General features: G+C 45.8%; 3 non-coding genes across 3 annotated transcripts; all 3 read left to right on the top strand.

The window, feature by feature from the left end:
• Window positions 1-3,808: 3,808 nt before the first annotated feature.
• trnag-gcc (transfer RNA glycine (anticodon GCC)) lies at window positions 3,809-3,879 on the top strand. Its single transcript has one exon. It is a non-coding gene; the product is annotated as a tRNA-Gly (tRNA).
• Window positions 3,880-5,942: 2,063 nt separating this feature from the next.
• On the top strand, window positions 5,943-6,013 carry trnag-gcc (transfer RNA glycine (anticodon GCC)). The gene has a single exon. It is a non-coding gene; the product is annotated as a tRNA-Gly (tRNA).
• A 2,064-nt stretch (window positions 6,014-8,077) lies between these two features.
• Window positions 8,078-8,148, top strand: trnag-gcc (transfer RNA glycine (anticodon GCC)). Its single transcript has one exon. It is a non-coding gene; the product is annotated as a tRNA-Gly (tRNA).
• Window positions 8,149-19,429: the final 11,281 nt, after the last annotated feature.

Below are 19,429 nucleotides of genomic sequence, written 5' to 3'. Positions count from 1 at the left end.
AAACCTCCTGCATCAATTCCTCGTTAGCATAGTGTTCTCCTTCTGTTTGTCTTTTGTGCGGGGCACTGCGGAACGAGAGAGGACAGGGAAATGCAGAAAACAGCGGGAGAAAGCACGTCTGATCTTTCAAGTGAACAGCACTGGCACGATTGGCCGAATGGTCTCACACTGTACTGCACGCCTCCATGAATCATATGGATATCTGAGACATACTCACAAAAAGTGAGCACACATCTGTGTTCGTGCATATGTTTGAGTCTTTGTCTCAAGCAGTGCATTACTGTGTCCTCTGTATTGTCCTTGATATTTTGGTGCTGATTATTCAATATCCCGACGGCTTTTCTCTGACTGTGTATCTCTGAGAAAAGCACAGAAGCAAATAGATTTCAGGTGGACGCCTACACGCACTTGATGCTGTGGTTTCCTGAACATGTCCTTTGTGATCTCGCCTAAAAAATGTCATCTTGTCCGAAAAGTTTGCCTGGCGTGAAAGTGACCTGAATTTCAAAGCAGCAAGGAGGAAAGACTGCCTTGTTCTGCTTGCTGGCAGGCCGCTTCTCACAGCTACACTGGTGGTCTAGTGGATAGGATTCGGCGCTTTCACCGCCGCGGCCCGGGTTCGATTCCCGGTCAACGAACCAGTGCGTTTTCTGGATGGTTGAAATGCCAGCAATCAAAGCATCCGCGCGAAACAATGCTTGCACCTCATCAACCTTTCAATTTTCCACACCGCTGCTGTTGCCTCAACAGTCAGCAGCGCATCATTCGGTACCGAGGTGCAGCATTCGCTTCCTTGCCTCGCAGTGTCAGAACAGTCACGGTTATTATCCGTCTTCCATGTATTATTTTGCCGACTGCATCTCCCTAACAAACTTAGCTGATCACAGCACGGCTATCAGTCAACTCATTGCCAGTGTGAAAAATGCCACATTAGCAACGTGTGCAAGACTCGAATGACAGAGTAACTGGGCCGTGATAACTTATCCTGATATTCATGAGGCCTTAACATTCGCTGCATAAGACAATTCTACCTCTGGTTACCATCCCTCCTGCCATTGGAAAGCGTTTGTCTTTATTTCCTCTATCAAAACTCATTGTAATTTTGCAAGCCTCTATTAAATTTCCTCTTAGCCTCCAGAGGAAAGCAATCCCAGCTTCTCCACACTATCCCTCGGGCCACACTGTAAGACGTCAAACGGGTTCTGTATGTCTGATAGACATATATTTCAGCTACAGGGGAGTCAAAGGTTATGGGGAACGGGCGGCAAAGTTGCGTTGTGTCGAAGATCTCATCAGCCACGAACTTTTTAAATGACGGGCTCGAGGGGCCGAATGGCCCAATCCTGCTCCTATTTTTTCTTTTGGGGAAGGTTAGTTTCTTAATTATGTAATTTTTGAGCAGCTAAACAACGTTGGAAGGAAACTCCCACGGGACGTAGAAAAGTGCAAAATCTTAGCTCTACCGAGAGCTCATGCACCTGAGAGGTTAACCCTGTGTTTCTCTGTCCACAGATCTTCCAGGACCTTCGAAGTGTTTCCAGCATTTAATCAACAATTCCAGATGCAGTATCTGCTGCATATTGCTTTTTATGTTAACGCAGTGTCCCCGCTTGTATTAACAAAAGTCAAAAATAAATTGTAGCTACCAGAAAATAGAATCGATTAAGTCGGCGTGCATTGGTGGTTCAGGGGTAGAATTCTCGCCTGCCACGCGGGAGACCCGCGTTCGATTCCCAGCCAATGCAGGCTAATTTTTTTAACAATTCATTTCATAGCAAACACATCACATGAGCATAAATAATTTATTAGCTGTACCTGTGCAAGTGGATCAAGGGTATGAATGTTCAGCTCCTGTTCCTGTGCGAACAGTTTTGAGGGGCTGAATGGCATCCTGTTCCTGTGTAACAGGCTCGATTCTTACTCTGACAGACATTGCATTGCTCACTTCCTCGTTAGTCTCGTTGTGAGTATCCCCGCCTGTCACGCGGGAGACCGGGGTGAAATTCCCCGACGGGAAGGAATTTTAACATCCCCAATTTTAAACGTTTTGGCAGCACCTTAAAGCGCTCCTTGGAAAAGATCAACAGCGAAAGATTGAACCTAAAACAATTTTAAACGGTGAGGAACTGCATAAAAACCTCCTGCATCAATTCCTCGTTAGCATAGTGTTCTCCTTCTGTTTGTCTTTTGTGCGGGGCACTGCGGAACGAGAGAGGACAGGGAAATGCAGATAACAGCGGGAGAAAGCACGTCTGATCTTTCAAGTGGACAGCACTGGCACGATTGGCCGAATGGCCTCACACTGTACTGCACGCCTCCATGAATCATATGGATATCTGAGACATACTCACACAAAGTGAGCACACATCAGTGTTCGTGCATATGTTTGAGTCTTTGTCTCAAGCAGTGCATTACTGTTTCCTCTGTATTGTCCTTGATATTTTGGTGCTGATTATTCAATATCCCGGCGGCTTTTCTCTGACTGTGTATCTCTGAGAGAAGCACAGAAGCAAATAGATTTCAGGTGGACGCCTACACGCACTTGATGCTGTGGTTTCCTGAACATGTCCTTTGTGATCTCGCCTAAAAGATGTCATCTTGTACGAAAAGTTTGCCTGGCGTGAAAGTGACCTGAATTTCAAAGCAGCAAGGAGGAAAGACTGCCTTGTTCTGCTTGCTGGCAGGCCGCTTCTCACAGCTTCACTGGTGGTCTAGTGGATAGGATTCGGCGCTTTCACCGCCGCGGCCCGGGTTCGATTCCCGGTCAACGAACCAGTGCGTTTTCTGGATGGTTGAAATGCCAGCAATCAAAGCATCCGCGCGAAACAATGCTTGCACCTCATCAACCTTTCAATTTTCCACACCGCTGCTGTTGCCTCAACAGTCAGCAGCGCATCATTCGGTACCGAGGTGCAGCATTCGCTTCCTTGCCTCGCAGTGTCAGAACAGTCACGGTTATTATCCGTCTTCCATGTATTATTTTGCCGACTGCATCTCCCTAACAAACTTAGCTGATCACAGCACGGCTATCAGTCAACTCATTGCCAGTGTGAAAAATGCCACATTAGCAACGTGTGCAAGACTCGAATGACAGAGTAACTGGGCCGTGATAACTTATCCTGATATTCATGAGGCCTTAACATTCGCTGCATAAGACAATTCTACCTCTGGTTACCATCCCTCCTGCCATTGGAAAGCGTTTGTCTTTATTTCCTCTATCAAAACTCATTGTAATTTTGCAAGCCTCTATTAAATTTCCTCTTAGCCTCCAGAGGAAAGTAATCCCAGCTTCTCCACACTATCCCTCGGGCCACACTGTAAGACGTCAAACGGGTTCTGTATGTCTGATAGACATATATTTCAGCTACAGGGGAGTCAAAGGTTATGGGGAACGGGCGGCAAAGTTGCGTTGTGTCGAAGATCTCATCAGCCACGAACTTTTTAAATGACGGGCTCGAGGGGCCGAATGGCCCAATCCTGCTCCTATTTTTTCTTTTGGGGAAGGTTAGTTTCTTAATTATGTAATTTTTGAGCAGCTAAACAACGTTGGAAGGAAACTCCCACGGGACGTAGAAAAGTGCAAAATCTTAGCTCTACCGAGAGCTCATGCACCTGAGAGGTTAACCCTGTGTTTCTCTGTCCACAGATCTTCCAGGACCTTCGAAGTGTTTCCAGCATTTAATCAACAATTCCAGATGCAGTATCTGCTGCATATTGCTTTTTATGTTAACGCAGTGTCCCCGCTTGTATTAACAAAAGTCAAAAATAAATTGTAGCTACCAGAAAATAGAATCGATTAAGTCGGCGTGCATTGGTGGTTCAGGGGTAGAATTCTCGCCTGCCACGCGGGAGACCCGGGTTCGATTCCCGGCCAATGCAGGCTAATTTTTTTAACAATTCATTTCATAGCAAACACATCACATGAGCATAAATAATTTATTAGCTGTACCTGTGCAAGTGGATCAAGGGTATGAATGTTCAGCTCCTGTTCCTGTGCGAACAGTTTTGAGGGGCTGAATGGCATCCTGTTCCTGTGTAACAGGCTCGATTCTTACTCTGACAGACATTGCATTGCTCACTTCCTCGTTAGTCTCGTTGTGAGTATCCCCGCCTGTCACGCGGGAGACCGGGGTGAAATTCCCCGACGGGAAGGAATTTTAACATCCCCAATTTTAAACGTTTTGGCAGCACCTTAAAGCGCTCCTTGGAAAAGATCAACAGCGAAAGATTGAACCTAAAACAATTTTAAACGGTGAGGAACTGCATAAAAACCTCCTGCATCAATTCCTCGTTAGCATAGTGTTCTCCTTCTGTTTGTCTTTTGTGCGGGGCACTGCGGAACGAGAGAGGACAGGGAAATGCAGATAACAGCGGGAGAAAGCACGTCTGATCTTTCAAGTGGACAGCACTGGCACGATTGGCCGAATGGCCTCACACTGTACTGCACGCCTCCATGAATCATATGGATATCTGAGACATACTCACACAAAGTGAGCACACATCTGTGTTCGTGCATATGTTTGAGTCTTTGTCTCAAGCAGTGCATTACTGTTTCCTCTGTATTGTCCTTGATATTTTGGTGCTGATTATTCAATATCCCGGCGGCTTTTCTCTGACTGTGTATCTCTGAGAGAAGCACAGAAGCAAATAGATTTCAGGTGGACGCCTACACGCACTTGATGCTGTGGTTTCCTGAACATGTCCTTTGTGATCTCGCCTAAAAGATGTCATCTTGTACGAAAAGTTTGCCTGGCGTGAAAGTGACCTGAATTTCAAAGCAGCAAGGAGGAAAGACTGCCTTGTTCTGCTTGCTGGCAGGCTGCTTCTCACAGCTTCCCTGGTGGTCTAGTGGATAGGATTCAGCGCTTTCACCGCCGCGGCCCGGGTTAGATTCCCGGTCAGGGAACCAGTGCGTTTTCTGGCTGTTTGTAAATGCCAGCAATCAAAGCACCCGCGCGAAACAATGCTTGCACCTCATCAACCTTTCAATTTTCCACACCGCTGCTGTTGCCTCAACAGTCAGCAGCGCATCATTCGGTACCGAGGTGCAGCATTCGCTTCCTTGCCTCGCAGTGTCAGAACAGTCACGGTTATTATCCGTCTTCCATGTATTATTTTGCCGACTGCATCTCCCTAACAAACTTAGCTGATCACAGCACGGCTATCAGTCAACTCATTGCCAGTGTGAAAAATGCCACATTAGCAACGTGTGCAAGACTCGAATGACAGAGTAACTGGGCCGTGATAACTTATCCTGATATTCATGAGGCCTTAACATTCGCTGCATAAGACAATTCTACCTCTGGTTACCATCCCTCCTGCCATTGGAAAGCGTTTGTCTTTATTTCCTCTTTCAAAACCCATTGTAATTTTGCAAGCCTCTATTAAATTTCCTCTTAGCCTCCAGAGGAAAGCAATCCCAGCTTCTCCACACTATCCCTCGGGCCACACTGTAAGACGTCAAACGGGTTCTGTATGTCTGATAGACATATATTTCAGCTACAGGGGAGTCAAAGTTATGGGGAACGGGCGGCAAAGTTGCGTTGTGTCGAAGATCTCATCAGCCACGAACTTTTTAAATGGCGGGCTCGAGGGGCCGAATGGCCCAATCCTGCTCCTATTTTTTCTTTTGGGGAAGGTTAGTTTCTTAATTATGTAATTTTTGAGCAGCTAAACAACGTTGGAAGGAAACTCCCACGGGACGTAGAAAAGTGCAAAATCTTAGCTCTACCGAGAGCTCATGCACCTGAGAGGTTAACCCTGTGTTTCTCTGTCCACAGATCTTCCAGGACCTTCGAAGTGTTTCCAGCATTTAATCAACAATTCCAGATGCAGTATCTGCTGCATATTGCTTTTTATGTTAACGCAGTGTCCCCGCTTGTATTAACAAAAGTCAAAAATAAATTGTAGCTACCAGAAAATAGAATCGATTAAGTCGGCGTGCATTGGTGGTTCAGGGGTAGAATTCTCGCCTGCCACGCGGGAGACCCGGGTTCGATTCCCGGCCAATGCAGGCTAATTTTTTTAACAATTCATTTCATAGCAAACACATCACATGAGCATAAATAATTTATTAGCTGTACCTGTGCAAGTGGATCAAGGGTATGAATGTTCAGCTCCTGTTCCTGTGCGAACAGTTTTGAGGGGCTGAATGGCATCCTGTTCCTGTGTAACAGGCTCGATTCTTACTCTGACAGACATTGCATTGCTCACTTCCTCGTTAGTCTCGTTGTGAGTATCCCCGCCTGTCACGCGGGAGACCGGGGTGAAATTCCCCGACGGGAAGGAATTTTAACATCCCCAATTTTAAACGTTTTGGCAGCACCTTAAAGCGCTCCTTGGAAAAGATCAACAGCGAAAGATTGAACCTAAAACAATTTTAAACGGTGAGGAACTGCATAAAAACCTCCTGCATCAATTCCTCGTTAGCATAGTGTTCTCCTTCTGTTTGTCTTTTGTGCGGGGCACTGCGGAACGAGAGAGGACAGGGAAATGCAGATAACAGCGGGAGAAAGCACGTCTGATCTTTCAAGTGGACAGCACTGGCACGATTGGCCGAATGGCCTCACACTGTACTGCACGCCTCCATGAATCATATGGATATCTGAGACATACTCACACAAAGTGAGCACACATCTGTGTTCGTGCATATGTTTGAGTCTTTGTCTCAAGCAGTGCATTACTGTTTCCTCTGTATTGTCCTTGATATTTTGGTGCTGATTATTCAATATCCCGGCGGCTTTTCTCTGACTGTGTATCTCTGAGAGAAGCACAGAAGCAAATAGATTTCAGGTGGACGCCTACACGCACTTGATGCTGTGGTTTCCTGAACATGTCCTTTGTGATCTCGCCTAAAAGATGTCATCTTGTACGAAAAGTTTGCCTGGCGTGAAAGTGACCTGAATTTCAAAGCAGCAAGGAGGAAAGACTGCCTTGTTCTGCTTGCTGGCAGGCTGCTTCTCACAGCTTCCCTGGTGGTCTAGTGGATAGGATTCGGCGCTTTTACCGCCGCGGCCCGGGTTAGATTCCCGGTCAGGGAACCAGTGCGTTTTCTGGCTGTTTGTAAATGCCAGCAATCAAAGCACCCGCGCGAAACAATGCTTGCACCTCATCAACCTTTCAATTTTCCACACCGCTGCTGTTGCCTCAACAGTCAGCAGCGCATCATTCGGTACCGAGGTGCAGCATTCGCTTCCTTGCCTCGCAGTGTCAGAACAGTCACGGTTATTATCCGTCTTCCATGTATTATTTTGCCGACTGCATCTCCCTAACAAACTTAGCTGATCACAGCACGGCTATCAGTCAACTCATTGCCAGTGTGAAAAATGCCACATTAGCAACGTGTGCAAGACTCGAATGACAGAGTAACTGGGCCGTGATAACTTATCCTGATATTCATGAGGCCTTAACATTCGCTGCATAAGACAATTCTACCTCTGGTTACCATCCCTCCTGCCATTGGAAAGCGTTTGTCTTTATTTCCTCTATCAAAACTCATTGTAATTTTGCAAGCCTCTATTAAATTTCCTCTTAGCCTCCAGAGGAAAGCAATCCCAGCTTCTCCACACTATCCCTCGGGCCACACTGTAAGACGTCAAACGGGTTCTGTATGTCTGATAGACATATATTTCAGCTACAGGGGAGTCAAAGGTTATGGGGAACGGGCGGCAAAGTTGCGTTGTGTCGAAGATCTCATCAGCCACGAACTTTTTAAATGGCGGGCTCGAGGGGCCGAATGGCCCAATCCTGCTCCTATTTTTTCTTTTGGGGAAGGTTAGTTTCTTAATTATGTAATTTTTGAGCAGCTAAACAACGTTGGAAGGAAACTCCCACGGGACGTAGAAAAGTGCAAAATCTTAGCTCTACCGAGAGCTCATGCACCTGAGAGGTTAACCCTGTGTTTCTCTGTCCACAGATCTTCCAGGACCTTCGAAGTGTTTCCAGCATTTAATCAACAATTCCAGATGCAGTATCTGCTGCATATTGCTTTTTATGTTAACGCAGTGTCCCCGCTTGTATTAACAAAAGTCAAAAATAAATTGTAGCTACCAGAAAATAGAATCGATTAAGTCGGCGTGCATTGGTGGTTCAGGGGTAGAATTCTCGCCTGCCACGCGGGAGACCCGGGTTCGATTCCCGGCCAATGCAGGCTAATTTTTTTAACAATTCATTTCATAGCAAACACATCACATGAGCATAAATAATTTATTAGCTGTACCTGTGCAAGTGGATCAAGGGTATGAATGTTCAGCTCCTGTTCCTGTGCGAACAGTTTTGAGGGGCTGAATGGCATCCTGTTCCTGTGTAACAGGCTCGATTCTTACTCTGACAGACATTGCATTGCTCACTTCCTCGTTAGTCTCGTTGTGAGTATCCCCGCCTGTCACGCGGGAGACCGGGGTGAAAATCCCCGACGGGAAGGAATTTTAACATCCCCATTTTTAAACGTTTTGGCAGCACCTTAAAGCGCTCCTTGGAAAAGATCAAAAGCGAAAGATTGAACCAGAACAATTTTAAACGGTGAGGAACTGCATAAAAACCTCCTGCATCAATTCCTCGTTAGCATAGTGTTCTCCTTCTGTTTGTCTTTTGTGCGGGGCACTGCGGAACGAGAGAGGACAGGGAAATGCAGATAACAGCGGGAGAAAGCACGTCTGATCTTTCAAGTGGACAGCACTGGCACGATTGGCCGAATGGCCTCACACTGTACTGCACGCCTCCATGAATCATATGGATATCTGAGACATACTCACACAAAGTGAGCACACATCTGTGTTCGTGCATATGTTTGAGTCTTTGTCTCAAGCAGTGCATTACTGTTTCCTCTGTATTGTCCTTGATATTTTGGTGCTGATTATTCAATATCCCGACGGCTTTTCTCTGACTGTGTATCTCTGAGAGAAGCACAGAAGCAAATAGATTTCAGGTGGACGCCTACACGCACTTGATGCTGTGGTTTCCTGAACATGTCCTTTGTGATCTCGCCTAAAAAATGTCATCTTGTCCGAAAAGTTTGCCTGGCGTGAAAGTGACCTGAATTTCAAAGCAGCAAGGAGGAAAGACTGCCTTGTTCTGCTTGCTGGCAGGCCGCTTCTCACAGCTTCCCTGGTGGTCTAGTGGATCGGATTCGGCGCTTTCACCGCCGTCGGCCCGGGTTCGATTCCCGGTCAGGGAACCAGTGCGTTTTCTGGATGGTTGAAATGCCAGCAATCAAAGCATCCGCGCGAAACAATGCTTGCACCTCATCAACCTTTCAATTTTCCACACCGCTGCTGTTGCCTCAACAGTCAGCAGCGCATCATTCGGTACCGAGGTGCAGCATTCGCTTCCTTGCCTCACAGTGTCAGAACAGTCACGGTTATTATCCGTCTTCCATGTATTATTTTGCCGACTGCATCTCCCTAACAAACTTAGCTGATCACAGCACGGCTATCAGTCAACTCATTGCCAGTGTGAAAAATGCCACATTAGCAACGTGTGCAAGACTCGAATGACAGAGTAACTGGGCCGTGATAACTTATCCTGATTCATGTGGCCTTAACATTCGCTGCATAAGACAATTCTACCTCTGTTTACCATCCCTCCTGCCATTGGAAAGCGTTTGTCTTTATTTCCTCCATCAAAACCCATTGTAATTTTGCAAGCCTCTATTAAATTTCCTCTTAGCCTCCAGAGGAAAGCAATCCCAGCTTCTCCACACTATCCCTCGGGCCACACTGTAAGACGTCAAACGGGTTCTGTATGTCTGATAGACATATATTTCAGCTACAGGGGAGTCAAAGGTTATGGGAAACGGGCGGCAAAGTTGCGTTGTGTCGAAGATCTCATCAGCCACGAACTTTTTAAATGGCGGGCTCGAGGGGCCGAATGGCCCAATCCTGCTCCTATTTTTTCTTTTGGGGAAGGTTAGTTTCTTAATTATGTAATTTTTGAGCAGCTAAACAACGTTGGAAGGAAACTCCCACGGGACGTAGAAAGGTGCAAAATCTTAGCTCTACCGAGAGCTCATGCATCTGAGAGGTTAACCCTGTGTTTCTCTGTCCACAGATCTTCCAGGACCTTCGAAGTGTTTCCAGCATTTAATCAACAATTCCAGATGCAGTATCTGCTGCATATTGCTTTTTATGTTAACGCAGTGTCCCCGCTTGTATTAACAAAAGTCAGACATAAATTGTAGCTACCAGAAAAAGGGATCTGTTAACTTGGTGTGCATTGGTGGTTCAGCGATAGAATTTTCGCCTGCCACGCTAGAGACCCGGGTTCGATTCCCAGCAAATGCAGGTTAATACTTTTAACAATTCATTTCATTGCAAACACATCACATGAGCTTAAATAATATATTAGCTGTACCTGTGCAACTGGATCAAGGGTATGAATGTTCTGCTTGCACCTCATCAACCTTTCACACCGCTGCTGTTGCCTCAACCGACAGCAGCGAATCATTCGGTGCAGAGCTGCAACATTCACTTCCTGCCTTGCCTGTTGTTTCAAAGTCAGCAGGAAATGACATTGGGAACAAGACACTTTAAATGTCCACATTTAACTGTGTCAGAACAGTCACGGTTATTATCCGTCTTCCATGTTTTATCTTACCGACTGCATCTCCCTAACAAACTTAGCTGATCACAGCACGGCTATCAGTCAACTCATTGCCAGTGTGAAAAATTAGCATCGTGTGTAAGTCTGGAATGAGAGAATACCTTGGCCGTGATAACTTATTCAGATATTTATTATGCCTTAACACTTGCTGCATAAGACAATTCTCCCTCTGCTTACCATCTCTCCTGCCACTGGAAAGCGTTTCCCTTTATTTCATCTATCAAAACCCCTTGTAATTTTGCAAGCCTCTATTACATTTCCTCTTAGCCTTCAGAGGAAAGCAGTCCCAGCTTCGCCACACTATCAACATAATTGAAGTTGCTTATCCCTCGGGCCACTCTGTAAGTCGTCAAACGGGCTCTGTATGTCGGCGGAGATAGATATATATTTCAGCTACAGGGGAGTCAAGCTTTATGGGGAGCGGGTAGCAAAGTGGCGTTGTGTTGGAGATCTCATCAGCCATGAAATTATTAAATGGCGAGTTAGGCTCGAGGGGCCGAATGGCCTAATCCTGCACCTATTTATTATTTTGGGGAAGGTTAGTTTCTTAATTATCTAATTTTTGAGCAGCTTAACAACTTTGGATGGAAACTCACACGGGAACTACAAAACCGCAAAATTTTATCTCTGCCGAGAGCTCATGGTCCTGAAAGATTAACACTGTGTTTCTCTGTCCACAGATGTTCCAGGACCGTCGGAGTGTTTCCAGCATTTAATCAACAATTCCAGATCCAGCATCTGCTGCATTTTGCTTTTTATGTTAACGCAGTGTCCTCGCTTGTATTAACAAAAGTCAAAATTAAATTGTAGCTACCAGAAAATGGAATCGGCTGATCCTGTGTGCATTGGTGGTGCAGGGGTAGAATTCTCGCCTGCCAGCGTAGCAGAACCTGGGTTCGAATCTTGGTCAATGCAGTGTAATTTTTTAACAATTTATATCATAGCAAACACATCACATGAAGCATTAATAATATATTAGCTGTACCTGTGCAACTGGGTCAAGGTTATGAATGTTCTGCTCCTGTTCCTGTGCAACTGGTTTGAGGGGCTGAATGGCATCCTGTTGCTGTGTAACTGGCTTAATCCCAATTTTAAACCTTTGGGCAGCACATTAAAGTGCTCCTTCGAAAAGAATAACAGAATAAAAATGAACCTAAAATAATTTTAAACGGTGGAGAACTGTATAACAACTTCCTGCATCAATTCTTCGTTCGTGTTTTGTTTCTGTTTGTCTTTTGTGCGGGGCATTGCGGAAGGAGAGAGGACAGGGAAATGTAGATAGCAGCGGAAGAAAGCACGCCTGCTCTTTCAAGGAGACAGCACTGGCACGATTGGCCGAATGGCCACACACTATGCTGCAGGCCTCCATGAATCATAAGGATATCTGAGACATACCCACACAAAGTGGGCACACATCTGTGTTCGTGTATGTGTTTGAGTCTTTGGCTCAAGCACTGCATTACTATTTCCTCTATAGTGTCCTTGATATTTTAGTCCTGATTATTCAATATCCCGAAGGGTTTTCTCTGACTGTGTGTCTCTGAGAAAAGCACAGAAGCAAATAGATTTCAGGTGGACGCCTCCGCGCACTTGATGCTGTGGTTTCGTGAACATGTCCTTTGTGATCTCGCCGAAATAATGTCATCGTGTACGAAAAGTTTGCCTGGCATGAATGTGACCTGAATTTCAAAGCAGCAAGGAGGAAAGACTGCAGTGTTCTGCTTGCTGGCAGGACGCTTCCTGGTCTAGTGGTTAGGATTTGGCGCTTAAACCGCCGCGGCACGGGTTCCATTCGCAGTCAGAGAACAGTGCATTTTTCGGCTGTTTGTAATAGCAGCATTCAAAGCAACCGCGAGAAAAATTGCGTGCACCTCTGAACCTTTCAACTTTCCACACCGCTGCTGTTGCCTCAACAATCAGCAGCGCATCATTCGGTACAGAGGTACAAAATGAGTGCGATTAGCAGAGAGTGCTGTGAAAGTTTGGGTAAATGACATAGTTCTTTAATGGTTATTTCTCTATGAATCATTTCGAGTGGTGCAAATTTTGAGTGGCATTTGCCTGTAGTATCTTGATAAGATTACTTAAGCAGTTTAAGTAAAGGGGAAAAGTTAAATATTTGAGATTCTGTTGATTTAAGAAGAGTAATGCAAGGTAACAGTGCAGTCAGAGTTAATTGGCAGGCAGTAAAAACTAGTTCTCTAACCAATCAGCAGGGCTGATTCAATTGGTTACAAACAAACAGTATAAAAAGATCAGTGCGAGTAGCAGAGCGTGCTGTGAGAGTTTGGGTAAGTGAGAGAGTTAGGGTAATTGGGGTGTGAGGTGCTGTTTCTGTTTTGTTTCTGGCCTTGTTTTCATGCCAGTCTCAGGATTAGCAGACATCGTGGAGGCGGAGCAGCGAGGCGCGGCCCAGTCGAGGCTGCTGGTAGCAGCAGTGGGTGTTGAGTCGAGTCAGAGCAGCGAGGCGAAGCAGCCTAATAAGGCTACAAAGGCAACATACCAAGGGGACGTCAGAATTCAAAAGTGACATCACAGAAAAGCTGGTAGGTGATTGGCTGGTTCATGAGTACTTTTCCTTCCCTTTCAAACCTTTATAAGTTGATAAGTTCAATTAAATAGAGGTGCGATATTCATCATCTAGAATCGGGGCAGAGGGTATTTAAAAATAATATTAATAAATGTAATTAATTACAGAGAATGAGAGAGCTGGTGATGTGTTACTGCTGCAATATGTGGGAGCTGGTGGACAGCATTGATGTTCACAGTGATCACATTTGCAGTAAGTGCTGGCTGCTCGAGGAACTCTGGCTCCGTGTTGATGAGCTGGAGACCGAGCTTCAAACACTGTGACACATCAGGGAGGGGGAGAGTTACCTGGACTCTGTGTTTCTGGAAGTAGTCACACCAATTCAGATGTAGTCCGTGGTCAGGGCAGGATGGTGTGACTATTATTGAGGCAGGGACGGGGAAGCAGGAGGTAGTGCTGGACGAGCCACAGTCCTTGCTCTTGTCCAACAGGTTCGAGGCTCTTACTCCCTGTGAGGACGGGAACGGGGACTGCAGGGATGATGAGCAACCTGGCCACAGCACCGTGGAAGGAGGGGCCATTCAAGTTGGGGGAGTAAATAGAAATGTTGTAGTGGTAGGGGGTAGCATCATTAGGAGGATAGATAGGGTTCTTTGCAGCCGAGAGTGAGAGTCCCAAAGGCTGTGTTGCCTGCCCAGTGCCATGGTTAAGGACATCTCCTCTAGGCTGGAGAGAAACTTGGAGTGGGAGGGGGAGAATCCAGTTGTCGTGGTCCTTGTTGGTACCAACGACATAAATAGGACAAGGAAAGAGGTTCTTCTGAGGGAGTATGAGCAGCTAGGTGCCAAATTAAAAAGCAGAACCAGAAGGGTAATAATCTCTGGATTACTACCTGAGCCACGAGCAAATTTGGCTTGGGTAAATAAAATCAGAGAGTTAAATGCTTGGCTACAAGACTGGTGTGGGAGAAATGGGTTTTGCTTCTTAGGACACTGGCACCAGTACTGGGACAGGAGAGAGCTTTTCCGTTGTGACGGACTTCACTTGGCCAGTGCTGGGACTAGAATCCTGGCGAATCGAAAAACTAGTGCTGCAGAGAGGGCTTTAAAATAATTAGTGGGGGGAGGGAGGTTTCAAGAGAGTGAAAAATAAAAATGTCAACGGAGAAGGCAATAGAGCAAGGTAGCAGTGGGGGAATTAAAAACCAAGGTAGCAGTGCGGGAATTAAAAACCAGATCGTGTCAGGAAGGGACAGAATATATAAAAATAAAGGTAAAGTAGTAAAGGGGGTAAAAGCAGGAATTAATTGTCACAAAGCATATTTAAAGGTTCTTTATCTGAATGCATGCAGCATTCGTAATAAAATAGACGAGTTGACGGTACAAATAATTACACATGGGTATGTTCTGCTGGCCATTACGGAGACATGGCTGCAGGGTGACCAGGACTGGGAACTAAACATCCAGGGGCACTTGACTATTAGGAAGGACAGACAGGAAGGAAAGGAAGGTTGGGTGGCTGTGTTAATAAAGATGGAATCACTGCAATAGTGAGAAATTATATTCGGTCAAATGTTCAGGATAGTGGAACGGTTTGGGTGGCGATAAGGAATAATAAGGGGAAAAAGTCACTAGTGGGCGTAGTCTATAGGCCTCCTAATAGTGGGAACTCTATTGGTTGGAGTATAAATCAGGAAATAGTTTCGGCTTGGAATAAGGGAACAGCTATAATCATGGGAGATTTTAACTTTCATAATGACTGGACAAATGAAATTGGTCAGCGCACCCATGAGGAAGATTTCATAGAGTGTATTAGGGACGGGTTCCTTGAGCAGTATGTTACTGAACCAACCAGGGGGCAGGCAATCTTAGATCTGGTCTTGTGTAATGAGACAGGATTAATAAAAAATGTCCTAGTAAAGGATCCCCTTGGAATGACTGACCATAACATGGTTGAATTCCAAATTCAGTTGGAGGGTGAGACATTTGGAGCTCAAACCAGCGTACTAACCTTAAGTAAAGGAGATTATGAAGGTATGAAAGCAGAGTTGACTAAAGTGGACTGGGAAGATAGATTAAGGTGTAAGACGGTACGTGAGCAGTGGTGTACATTCAAGGAGATATTACACAACTTTCAAGAAAAATATATTCCACTGAGGAAAAAGGGGCATGAAAGAAAAGACAGCCATCCATGGCTAAGGAAAGGAATAAAGGATAGTATCCGACTGTAAACAAGGGCATATAAAGTGGCCAAATCTACTGGGAGGAGAGAAGATTGGCAAGCATTTAAAAGCCAGCAAAGAATAACTAAAAGATTAATTAAGAAAGGGAAGATTAATTATGAAAGTAAACTAGCAAATAATAGATTACAAGTGTTTCTACAGTTATATAAAAAGAAAAAGTGTGGCTAAAGTGAATGTTGGTCCCTTAGAGGACAAGACCGGCAAATTACTGCTGGGGAACATGGAGATGGCAGAAACGCTGATCAAATATTTTGTATCAATCGTTACAGTAGAGGAAACTAAAACTATCCCAACACTGGACAAACAGGGGGCTATAGGGGTGGAGGAGCTAAACACGATTAAAGTCACTAAGGAGATGGTACTCGGTAAGATAATGGGACTTAAGGCGGACAAATCCCCTGGACATGATGGTTTACATCCCCGGGTCTTTAGAGAAGCAGCAGTAGGGATTGCTGATGCATTGGTGGTAATATCCAAAACTCCCTGGATTCAGGAAAGGTCCCAGCAGATTGGAAAACTGCTAATGTAAAGCCCTTATTTAAAAGGGAGGTAGACATAAGGCTGGAAAGTATGGAGCAGTTAGCCTAACATCTGTGGTTGGTAAAATGTTGGAGTCCATTATTAAGGAAGCAGTAACAGGACATTTGGATAAGCATAATTTAATCGGACAGAGTCAGCATGGTTTCATGAAGGGGAAGTCATGTTTGACAAATTTGCTTGATTTCTTTCAGGTGTAACAAACAGTGTGGATAAAGGGGAACCAGTGGTTGTGGTGTATTTGGAATTCCAAAAGGCATTTGACAAGGTGCCACACAAAAGGTTACTGCACATGATAAAATACCACGGGATTTGGGGTTATATCCTGCATGGGTCGAATATTGGCTATCTAACAGAAAACAGAGAGTTGGGAAAATGTTTCATTCTCAGGTTGGCAATCAGTAACTAGTGGTGTTCCGCGGGGATCAGTCCTGGGACCACAACTCTTTACAATCTATATTAACGATTTGGAGGAGGGGACCAGTTGCAACATATCCAAGTTTGCCGATGATACAAAGATGCGAGGGCAAGCAGTGAGTGAGGAGGACATAAAAATCCTGCAAAAAGGACATAGACAGGCTAAGTGAGTGGGCAGACATTTGCCAGATGGAATATAATGTTGGAAATTGTGAGGTTATGCACTTTGGCAGAAAAAAATCAAAGAGGAGGTTATTATCTAAATGGAGAGCAACTGTAAAGTGCTACAGTACAAAGGGATCTGGGGGTCCTGGCACAGGAAACAGAGAATGTTGGTATGCAGGTACAGCAGGTGATCAGGAAGGCCAATGGAATCTTGGCTTTTATTGCAAGGGGGATGGAGTATAAAAGCAGCGAAGTCTTGCTTCAGTTATACAGGGTACTGGTGAGGCCACACCTGGAATATTGCGTACAGTTTTGGTTTCCATATTTAAGAAAAGATATACTTGCTCTCAAGGCAGTTCAGAGAAGGTTCACATGGTTGATTCCGGAGATGAGTGGGTTGACCTATGAGGAAAGGTTGAGTAGGTTGGGCCTCTACTCATTGGAATGCAGAAGAATGAGTGGCGATCTTATCGAAACATATAAGATTGAAAGGTAGCTTGATCGGGTGGATGTGGGGAGGATGTTTCCGCTGATGGGTGAGAATAGAACTAGGGTACATCATCTATAAAAATAAACGGACCGTTCTTTCTGTCTTTCTGTCCTTCTGTCTGTACTTCTGTCTGTCATTCTGTCTGTCCATCTGTCTGTCCTCGGGTGTGCGTCTGTCCGGCTATGCACTCGAAAGTTACAGAGCGTACCTATGCGTGCCTTACGTCAAAAGGAAGCTCACCGTTCCAAAACGATGGTAAGCATATTTACGTTTCGGCCGGACAAAAATTGTGCCCGCGGTATCCGAAAAACCTTCAACATTCCGCTCATTATCCACTCATTACCATAGAGTGACCAACCCGATGGTCGACCAATCAATGCGTGGCGGGGGCGGGTTCGTCGCATGTGAAGCCGGGCCCTCCTAGAGTCGAGTGACAGGGCGATTGACCAATCCTATGCTTCGGTGACATGACAATCGACCAATCAGTGCTACTGTGGCGGGCCTTATCGTTCTGAACTGAGGTGAGTGGCCGCCATCTTTATTCTCACCTTCTGTGTGTTTATTGTCTGGGTGGGGCCTAATCCTTCACAGACTATAAATACATTAGCTTAGCATTCTTTCATCAACAAAGAGACGGACACTGGCCTGAGTACACGTGAGTCACTTGCAGGATTAAGATGTGAGTGAAATTTCTGTTGTTTTGTTAGGAGCGATTTTTTTTTTTAAATGCGTAAAACGTAAAAACACAATGTCTAAAACGTTAAAACACAATGAAGATGGTGTCCCATCTTCTTAACAGTTGTTTTAAAAAAAATAACTTTTGGTGTTTTCAGCAAGAATGCGCGTTTCTTCTCCGTGGCAGCTTTTTAAAAAAAAAAATTAAAAATTTCTGTTGGTTTCACAGACTGCGCATTCCTTCTCCATGGCAGCTTTTTAAAAACACTAAAAAACCTTCAAGATGGCCTCCCATCTTCTTAACACCCGTTTATAAAAAAATAAAAAAAATTCTGTTGGTTTCACAGACTGCACGTTCCTTCTCCGTGGCAGCTTTTTAAAAAAAAACTTTAAAAATTCTGTTCGTTTCAGACTGCGCGTTCCTTCTCCGTGGCAGCTTTAAAAAAAAAAAAATTCTGTTTGTTTCCTTCTCCATGGCAGCTTTTTAAAAACATTAAAAACCTTTCAAGATGGCCTCCCATCTTCTTAACACCCGTTTTTGAAAAATAAATTTTTTTGGTCTTTCGCTGACCCCCTCAAAACACTCCTCCCCTCCTCCCACTCTCCTTTCTCCACCTCCTCCCCCCTTCTCACTCTCTCCCCCCCTTCTCACTCTCTCCCCCCTTCTCTCTCTCTCTCTCTCTCTCTCCCACCCCGGCGCCCCCCCCTCCCTCGCGCCCCCCCTCTCCCTCGCCCCCCCTCTCCCTCGCCCTCTCCCTCACCCCCTCTCCCTCGCCCCGCCCCCTCTCCCTCGCCCCCCTCTCCCTCGCCCCCCCTCGCCCCCACTCCCTCGCCCCCGCTCCCTCACCCCCCCTCGCCCGCCCCTCTCCCTCGCCCTCACCCTCTCCCTCGCCCCCCCTCTCCCTCGCCCCCCCTCTCCCTCACCCCCCTCTCCCTTGCCTCCCACTCCCGCGCCCCCCTCTCCCTCGCCCCCCTCTCTCACTCGCTCCCCCCTCTCTCCCTCGCTCTCTTCCCCCCCTCTCTCCCTTGCTCTCTTCCCCCCCACAGTCGCTCGCTCTCTTCCCCCCCCACAGTCGCTTGCTCTCTTCCCCCCCCACAGTCACTCGCTCTCTTTCCCCCCCCCCAGTCGCTCTCTCTCTCTCTCTTCCAACAACATGTCCTCGAAAAAGCCTCGGCACCGCCGGGCACTCCAGCTAGTCTTAGAATAAGGGGCTGCCATTACAAAACTGAGATGAGGAGACACTTCTTCACTCAGAGGGTAGTAAATCTACGGCGTTTGCTACCTCAGAGAGCTGTGGATGCTGCGACATTAAATACATTTAAAAAGGAGATAAACAGTTTCCTATCTGATAAGGGAATTAGGGGTTATGGGGAGCGGGCAGGGAATTGGACGTGAGTCTAGGTTCGGATCAGCCATTATCCTATTGAATGGTGGAGCAGGCCCGAGGGGCCGTATGGTCTACTCCTGCTCCGAGTTCTTATGTAATGTTATGTTATACACTTCATTGCCTTCTGTGAAATGCCTGTTGTTTCAATGTTTGCAGGAAATGACATTGGGAACAAGATACTTTAAATGTTTACTTGCATACATTTAACTGTACCTCACAGTGTCAGAACCGTCACGGTTGTTATCCATCATCCATGTATTTTGTTGCCGACTGCATCTCCCGAACAAACTTAGCTGATCACAGCACGGCTATCAATCAACTCATTGCCAGTGTGAAAAATGCCACATTAGCAACGTGTGCAAGACTGGAATGAGAGTGTACCTGGG

Source organism: Somniosus microcephalus, unplaced genomic scaffold, assembly GCF_052327205.1.
Source record: "Somniosus microcephalus isolate GS21.2 unplaced genomic scaffold, FLI_Smic_1.0 unresolved_chr8, whole genome shotgun sequence".
Lineage (NCBI taxonomy): Eukaryota > Metazoa > Chordata > Chondrichthyes > Squaliformes > Somniosidae > Somniosus > Somniosus microcephalus.
The sequence above is the reverse complement of the archived record's forward strand: the minus strand, read 5'-3'. Positions and strand labels throughout refer to the sequence as shown.